Here is a 7,825-nt window from a genome sequence, read left to right on the forward strand (position 1 = left end):
CATTTTTAAATTTCGTTTTCCTCCATGACATCAGAGCCCCTTGACCCAACCATGACTTCTTTGAAAATGAGTCCCAAAGCATCATGTCTATCCTTCCTCTCCTCAGCATGTTCTCCTTACTGCCATTTCTTTACTGAGTCAAATCTGACATCTAAGTCAATTGCCTGTACCACTGTGGTCTTGAAACGGCTCCTTCTTGTACACGGAACTCAATGATGTCCATGTTCACAGTCATTCATCCTTTCCATTTTACCTCTTCCCACTGAACTCCCCACACGGAAAGGCGCATCTTTCCAGATTCTGGACATCCCCCACTCCTGAAATGCTGATTTTTTTTCCCTTAAAATACCACTTTACATCAATTATTTCCAAGATCAAAAACATTTTGATGACTGACTGCCAGCATAAAACCATCCCAAATCCTGATATATATATATCAGAAAAACCAAAAGTACATCTAATCTTAAAGGTGTCTTTCTGCCCACCCCCACTTTGTGTATGGCCCCAGGGCATGGGATTAAGCCACACACATGTAAGACCCATGCTCTCCTAGGCTGCACTGCTACCTTTTGAATGTAATGGAAGTCCTCGAGGCTCCATGACTGACTTCGTGCCCTCACACTCTTCCCACTGTTCTCAATCCCTGCCTCTGAGGATTCAGGCCCTTTAGACTTCCATTGTCTTCACTGGTGAAGCTAGGAGCCCCAGCTTGGGCCACTGTCTACTCGCTTATGCTTCCCTTACTCATTGTCCCAGTGACTTTGGCAGCAAACTCCTTGGGTGGTAACAATCTCCATGCTCATGGGAGACTCTGGAAGCAGTATGGTGTGCCATGAATAATTCACTGTTCTAATTGTAAAAGCGAGGAGCTGGGAGTAACCCGAGAGCCAGGGCAGAGAGCGGTCTGGATACACACATGCTCACACAAGGGTGGCCTTTCTGATGGCTTTGTTAGGTGGTTTTCTGTTAAGTTTTTTTTTTTTTTTTTCCTGTACTTGACTGCTTTTGCAGCTGTAAATAGAGCTGTTGCCAACTTAGTCCCTGAATGATTGGGCAGGGGCCTGGCTACAGAGAGCATTTTCCGGCTCTGGAGGCAGCTTAGGGAATTGTGGGTTCCGTCTACGGCCTAGCCAAGGAGATGTGAGACTCTAGAGATGGGGTAGTGGTGGGGGGGGGTGAATGCAGACATGACTGAGGTCAAGGGTACCTTGTACGGCAGAGCCTTTCTTCGGCACCCCGAATACACTGAACTTTGTTTCCTTGGCACGCCTGGATGAAGGCAGTCAGGGGATCCCAGTCAGAGGGGACAGTGTGCTGCTGGAGAGACAGCCAAGCCTCCTGTTTGTTTGTTGTTTGTTTGTGGTCAGATGGAAGCCTGGAGCGTGGTGTCAACACGCTATCCCTTCTCTCACCCTGAGCCCCATCCCCGGGCCCCCGCAGAAGCCTTCTTGCAGGAGGATGAATTTGAAAGGCAGTGGAGGCTGTGTGACTCTCAAATGCTTACTCTGACCTTCTCTCCAGTTGCTGTCACTCTTGAGTGCTTAATCTTTGCCAGAACCACACAGGGAGGAAGCCACTGAGACAAAGGGGGGCTACGGGAGCCAATTTCTATTCCTAGCCTGTGGTTGACCCAGCAAGTAAGTAACCTTGATCGGGCCCTTAAGTCCCCTCTACACTGACAATAGAGGATTCTACCCTAGTCAGAGAATTCCTGTGAAAATTTGTTGCTCATAGTTTACAGTACTTTGAGATCTTGCAACAAGAGATAAGCATTAAACAGCACCTCTGCATCTGCCTCCCCGCCCCACCCCACCTTGCAGTGTCCTTGACATTTGGCTCTCTGCCCTTTGCTTGGTGACCAGGTTTAGAGCATGCCTAGGATTGGCGATAAACACAGCTAACATCCATTACATGTTTATGATGTGCTGGACACAGGAGTTTAATGATCATAGCAACGTTGTGAGATTCAGTTGACAACCAAGGTCCAGAGAGGTTAAGTAAGCGTGCCGGAGATGCCCAGCTCATTTGCTCTCGTCCAGGCTATTGAAGTTTTAAACAGCCAGGTGATTTGTCACACGTGAGCAGTTGCTGTGTGCTCTGCATGGGGCTGGGTGGGATGAGACGTGGAGCGGTATAACAGACAGGCGCTCAAGGCAAGCGAGGCGGTAATGTGGAGGCACAAAGTGGTTTCGTAAATCTGAGGGGAAACTTCACCGAGAAAATGAAGCTTGAGCGCGCTTGGGTTTCTGCCTCCTAAGCAGAACATTTAGACTCTCTGGGACCCTTCTGTCTAGAAAAATGCTAATTCACGTTGGTTGTGGGAAAAGGATGTGAGGGAGGGCCTATAGAATCTGGAACCAACTGCAGACACTGCCTGGCACAGTGATTCACAGTGTAGCTCTGCTCCCAAAGCCCACTGAGTTCTGCGATGGAAAAACCCTACAAGTTTCCTGAATTATGGCTGTAGATGTTTATACAGAACCGATACCAATATGTCAGACATTCCTCCACCCCAGTGCTGGGCGTGGAAGGAACACAGGATCTTGAGTGTGCTAAGCCAGCCCTTTGCCACCGTGTTGCACCTCTGGGCCAATAGTGTTTCACAGATGTGGTTTCATGTGGGCTACCGCTTAACCACCAGCAGGCACCCGACAGACAATGGAAGTGGTGGCTCCAGATGAACCTCCTGTATGTCCCGTGTGCCTCCCATCGTTGCAGAACTGGCACTTACCAACATGTCACTATATAGACATGGGCTTTTCACCCCCTTTGGGTGCATAGTGTATCACTACACCAGCCAGAATACAAATAGCTTCTTTTTTTTTAAAATAATTTTCGATGGTGGCACACGCCTTTAATCCCAGCACTCGGGAGGCAGAGGCAGGCGGATCTCTGTGAGTTCGAGACCAGCCTGGTCTACAGAGCTAGTTCCAGGACAGGCTCCAAAGCCACAGAGAAACCCTGTCTCGAAAAACCAAAAAAAAAAAAAAAAAAAAAATTTGTTTATGAATGTGCATTCTGCATGCCAGAGAGGGCATCAGATCCTATTACAGATGGTTGTAGCCACCATGTGGGTACTGGGAATTGAACTCAGGGCCTCTGGAAGAGCAGACACTGCTCTTAACCACTGAGCCACCTTTCCAGCCCCCAAATAGCTTCTTAAAAACTGATATACCTACATATATAATAAATACATGTATGTTGTGTATATGTGCATATATATCATATATATGCATCTATATTAAAATTTATGTGTATGAACCAGGTGTTGTGGCACATGCCTTGAATTCCAGCACTTGGTAAGCAGAGGCAGGCTGATCTCTGAGTTTGAGGTCAGCCTGGTCTACAGAGCTAGTTCCAGCACAGTCAGGTCTGGACCACTCACCCCCCAACCACTAAAAAGAATTAAACAACTATGTATTTGAATGTGTGTGTATGGCATGTGTGTCCCTGATACCTGAGGATGCCAAGAGAGGGAGTCAGCTCCCCTGGGAATGGAATTCTAGATGGTTGTGAGCTGCCCTATGGTTGCTGGGAGCTGAATCTGGGTCTGAACCACTGAACCACCTCTCCAGCCTCTTTATTATATATTTTTTTTCCACTTGGAAAGTGTTAGCATTTAATTGGCCTCCCTGAGTGGCTTCAAGCCACCAGAACACAGGCACCTCCAACACCCTTTATCTTCTCTTCAGCTCTTCTGCTGAAAAATTTGGCTTTCATGATGACAGGCTGCTTAGGGAGCTTTCCCTTCCCCAGAACTTTGTAGTAGCCCGATCGCACGACATCAATGATGGGAGCAACTCCACTCTTGTTCTTGGCAGCGTTGACCCGGGTCAGCTCACTGACCAGCGTCCACAGTTTATCCAGGTTGACAGTCGGGCAGAGGCTCTGGTTCCTCTTTAAGTGGTAATGCCTCATCCCAACTTTCCCGAAGTAACCTGGATGATATTTGTCGAAGTTAATCCTGTGATGATGCATGCCTCCAGCGTTCCCGCGTCCTCCCGGATGCTTGCGGTGTTTACCGATTCGGCCATGGCCGTGGCTCACGTGGCCCCGGAGTTTCCGGGTCTTCCTCAGTCTGGATGGCATGGCGGTTGCAGAAAGGAAAGACCCTCTTTATTATATTATCATTACTTATCTTCATTTAGCGTGTATGTGTGTGCGCACCTGCCTGACATCACAGTACACATGTGTAGGCCAGAGGACAGCTTTCATGAGTGGATTCTCTCCTTCCAGCACGCTGGTCCCGGGATGGAACGCAGGCATGGTGGCACGCACCCTTACCTATTGAACCACCTCAGAGGCCCCATACAGCTGTCTTAAATACTTAAGTGGTGTATCTTTGTATCTGATTCTACCCACGCTAAAAGGTCAATAAATATTTGTTAGCTTCAAAACGGAGACTGGAGTAAAGAAAAACCCCACTGGAAATGACACCAATTATTGGGAATTTGCAAAGTCATGTTCATGGTGCATTTGGCCTTGGTCAGCAGCAGGAACTGCAGACAGAGGTGGAGATAGAGGTGGCTTTGGAGTGCAGCCTTTTTTTTTTTTTTTTTTTTTTTTTTGCTTTGTTTTGGTTTGGTTTTCGAGACAGGGCTTCTCTGTGTAGCTTTAGAACCTGTCCTGGAACTAGCTCATGTAGACTAGGCTGGTCTCGAACTTACAGAAATCCACCTGCCTCTGGCTCCCGAGGGCTGGGATTAAAGGCGTGCGCCACCACTGCCCGGCTGGAGTGCAGTCTCTAACATACATCTTCCTTTAAGAACCTGGCTACTCCCACACTAGGGGTGCCTGGCATGAGCCAGACTTTCAGAGGTCAGAGAGGGTTCTGATCAGGGCGGAGACTGCAATGTTAACTAAATGACTGTGATTCCATTGTCCAGGGAGGGAGGAGGACCCTGTGATGAAAAATAAAGCAATGTAGCTGGTGGTGGCACACACCGTTAATCCCAGCACTCAGAAGGCAGAGACAGGCAGATCTCTAGTTCCAGGCCATTCTGGTCTACAGAGTGAGTTCCGGAACAGTCAGGGCTAGACAGAGAAACCCTGTCTTGAAGGAAAAAAAACAAAACATGTTTTACCAAATTTGGGTCTTGTGTAGATTCACCTGGTAGAGGGGAGAGCTTACTACCTCTATGGATTGGATTAAATTTAACCTTGGCCTTTTTTTCCCCCCAAAACAGAGTTTCTGTGTAGCCCTGGCTGTCCTGAAACTCGCTCTGTGGACCAGGCTGGCCTCCCTCTGCCTTGGCATTAAAGGCGTGTGCCATCACTGGCCAGCATGGCCTATTTTACAAGGATGGTTTCTTATAATAACTCTCAATAGGATATTTTTGTTTCTTTGTTTGTTTTAGCAGGGATTTTGGAAAGATGGTTCAGCAGGTAAAGTACTTGCTATAAAGCATAGGGACCTGCGTTTGGATCCCCAGCACTGGGCATGGTAGCACCCAGGTCTGTAATCCTAGCACTAGTGGGAACAGAGACAGGTGTGTTCCCGGAGCTCGGTTAGCCAGCTTAGACAAGCTGATGAACTCCAGGTCCAGTGAGAGATCCTCTACCTACCTAAATAAATAAATATTGAAGAAGTGAGTGAGGAAAGTAAACAGATCTCAACCTCTGGCCTCAATAGAACACATAGCTCAGATAGATAGATAGATAGATAGATAGATAGATAGATAGATAGATAGATAGATAGATAGATAGATAGATAGATAGATATCATATAAACTACCAACAACAGCAACACAAAGCTCAATATCGACCCACTATCTTCTTACTGTCTTCGGTCTGTCTCTCCCAGGAGTGCTCTGTACAATAAAAACCTCACTGAGGGATTTGCAGGTACAGCTCAGGATTAGAAAGTGTGTCAAGGGCTGGAGAGGTGACTCAGCCATCAAGAGCCCTGGCTTCTCTTTCAGAAGTCCTGAGTTCAATTCCCAGCAACCACATGGTGGCTCACAACCATCTGTACTGAGATCTAGTGTCCTTTTCTGGCATGCAGACATACATGTAGGCAAAATACTGTGTATATAATAAATAAATAAATAAATAAATAAATATAAAAAAGAAGAAGAAGAAAGTATGCCAAGTAACGTGTGAGGCCTTGGGTTAGATCACCAACATAAGAAACAAAATAATAATAATAACTGTTCTACACTAGAAGATGGGGGCTCCAGTGGAGATTTCTTCTTCTCTGCGTCCTCCATCTTCTCCTTCCTCTTCTTCCTCCTCCGCCTCCTGAGATAGGGTCTCACCACATAATTCAGCACGCAGAACTCACTATGTAGACCAAGCTGGCCTCACAGAGATGCACCTGCTTCTGCCTTGCAGCACCGGGATTAAGGGAGTGCACCACCACACCCGGCTATGCCAGTGGAGATCAAGAGATCTTCAGACTTTTGGCCGCACCACCGCTTGAATCTGATTGCCTGGCAGGCCAGGTCGAAGGCTGTGTCATGACTTTGCTGGTTGTGTAACAGGATGAGAAATTCTGGCCTTGGAGTAGAGGGAAATGAAGGAAGGGAATCCGCCCAAGGCCCAGAAACCTTGGCAGGGAACCGGAGGCTTCTTCGAAGGAAGCTGCATCCTGAACCGCAGGCCACATTATCACCTCGGCAGTACCAAATGTGTAAGGCAGTCTGCTGAGGCTGAAGGAAGCACCTTTGGCCTTTCAGCTGGACATGTGACATAACCAGGGTGGTGAATTGATTCCTCGAGAACGGGTCTAGGTTTCATGTTTTTCTTGGATCGACTCTTCAGTGCTTGCTAAAGCAGTCAGTCATCCAAGCACCTTTGCATGGCTTATCTGCCTGTTCTGAAAAGGCAGAAACAGGTACCCAGGAAGAAGGCCCAAAACTACTAGGTGAACTGGCTCAGTGGGCAAGTGATTGCCTCAGAAGTCAAGGACCTAAGGTGGATCTTCCAGAACCCACGTTAAAAAGCAGGACATGGTGGTACACACCCGTAGTTTCAGGGCTGGGGAGGTAGAGGCAGGCCAGTCCTCAGTCTAGCCTAGTAAGCAAGTTCCAGGTTCAGAGAAGAGCCCTTGTCTGAAAGCATAACATGGAGGGGCTGGAGAGATGGCTCCGTGGTTAAGAACATGTACTGTTCTTGCAAAGGTTAGTAGTCTAGGTCCTAGTACCCGTCTTAGGTGGTTCACAGCTGTATGTAATTCCAGCTTCAGGGGATCTGATACCTCTGGCCTCTGCAGGTAGCCATAGAGGAGTGCACGCCCATATACACACACACATAAAAATAATAAACATATATATTTTTACGAGACAGGGTTTCTCTGTAGCTTTGGAGCCTGTCCTGGAACTAGCTATTGTAGATCAGGCTAGCCTCGAACTCACAGAGATCTGCCTGCCTCTGCCTCTTGAGTGCTGGGATTAAAGGCATGTGCCACCACCTCCCGGCTATAATAAATTTTAAAATAAAAAATATTGTGGAGAGTGATTGAGAAGATTCCTCTACATGCATGTACACAAATATGCACCCTGCACTCTCAGTATACACACACACTCAAAGGAGCTTCTCTTCATCTTCCAACAATACAGTCTAAAGCCCCAGAGAGCCGGATGGAGATCCCCCACATTGCCCGGGTCAGCCAGGCCTCTGCGTTTCTTATGCATTCAGCATTCAGCCCCTTCCTCCTCTAGGAAGCATCAGGAGGGTTAATTATTTCTCCGAGCTGACTCAGGCAGCGTTCTGTCTGCCAAAGAATTCTGTTAGCTAAGTACACACAGAGCGGTTCCTCTGTGGTTCCTGGTGAGGGGACCTCAGCAAGTCCCGTCACGGACAAGGAGGAACAGAGGAACGGAGG

The 7,825-nt window shown here is 47.7% G+C and overlaps 1 pseudogene; it reads right to left on the reverse strand.

The window, feature by feature from the left end:
• Positions 1–3,590: 3,590 nt before the first annotated feature.
• Positions 3,591–4,089, reverse strand: LOC101997821 (annotated as a pseudogene).
• Positions 4,090–7,825: the final 3,736 nt, after the last annotated feature.

Source organism: Microtus ochrogaster, chromosome 6, assembly GCF_000317375.1.
Source record: "Microtus ochrogaster isolate Prairie Vole_2 chromosome 6, MicOch1.0, whole genome shotgun sequence".
NCBI lineage: Eukaryota > Metazoa > Chordata > Mammalia > Rodentia > Cricetidae > Microtus > Microtus ochrogaster.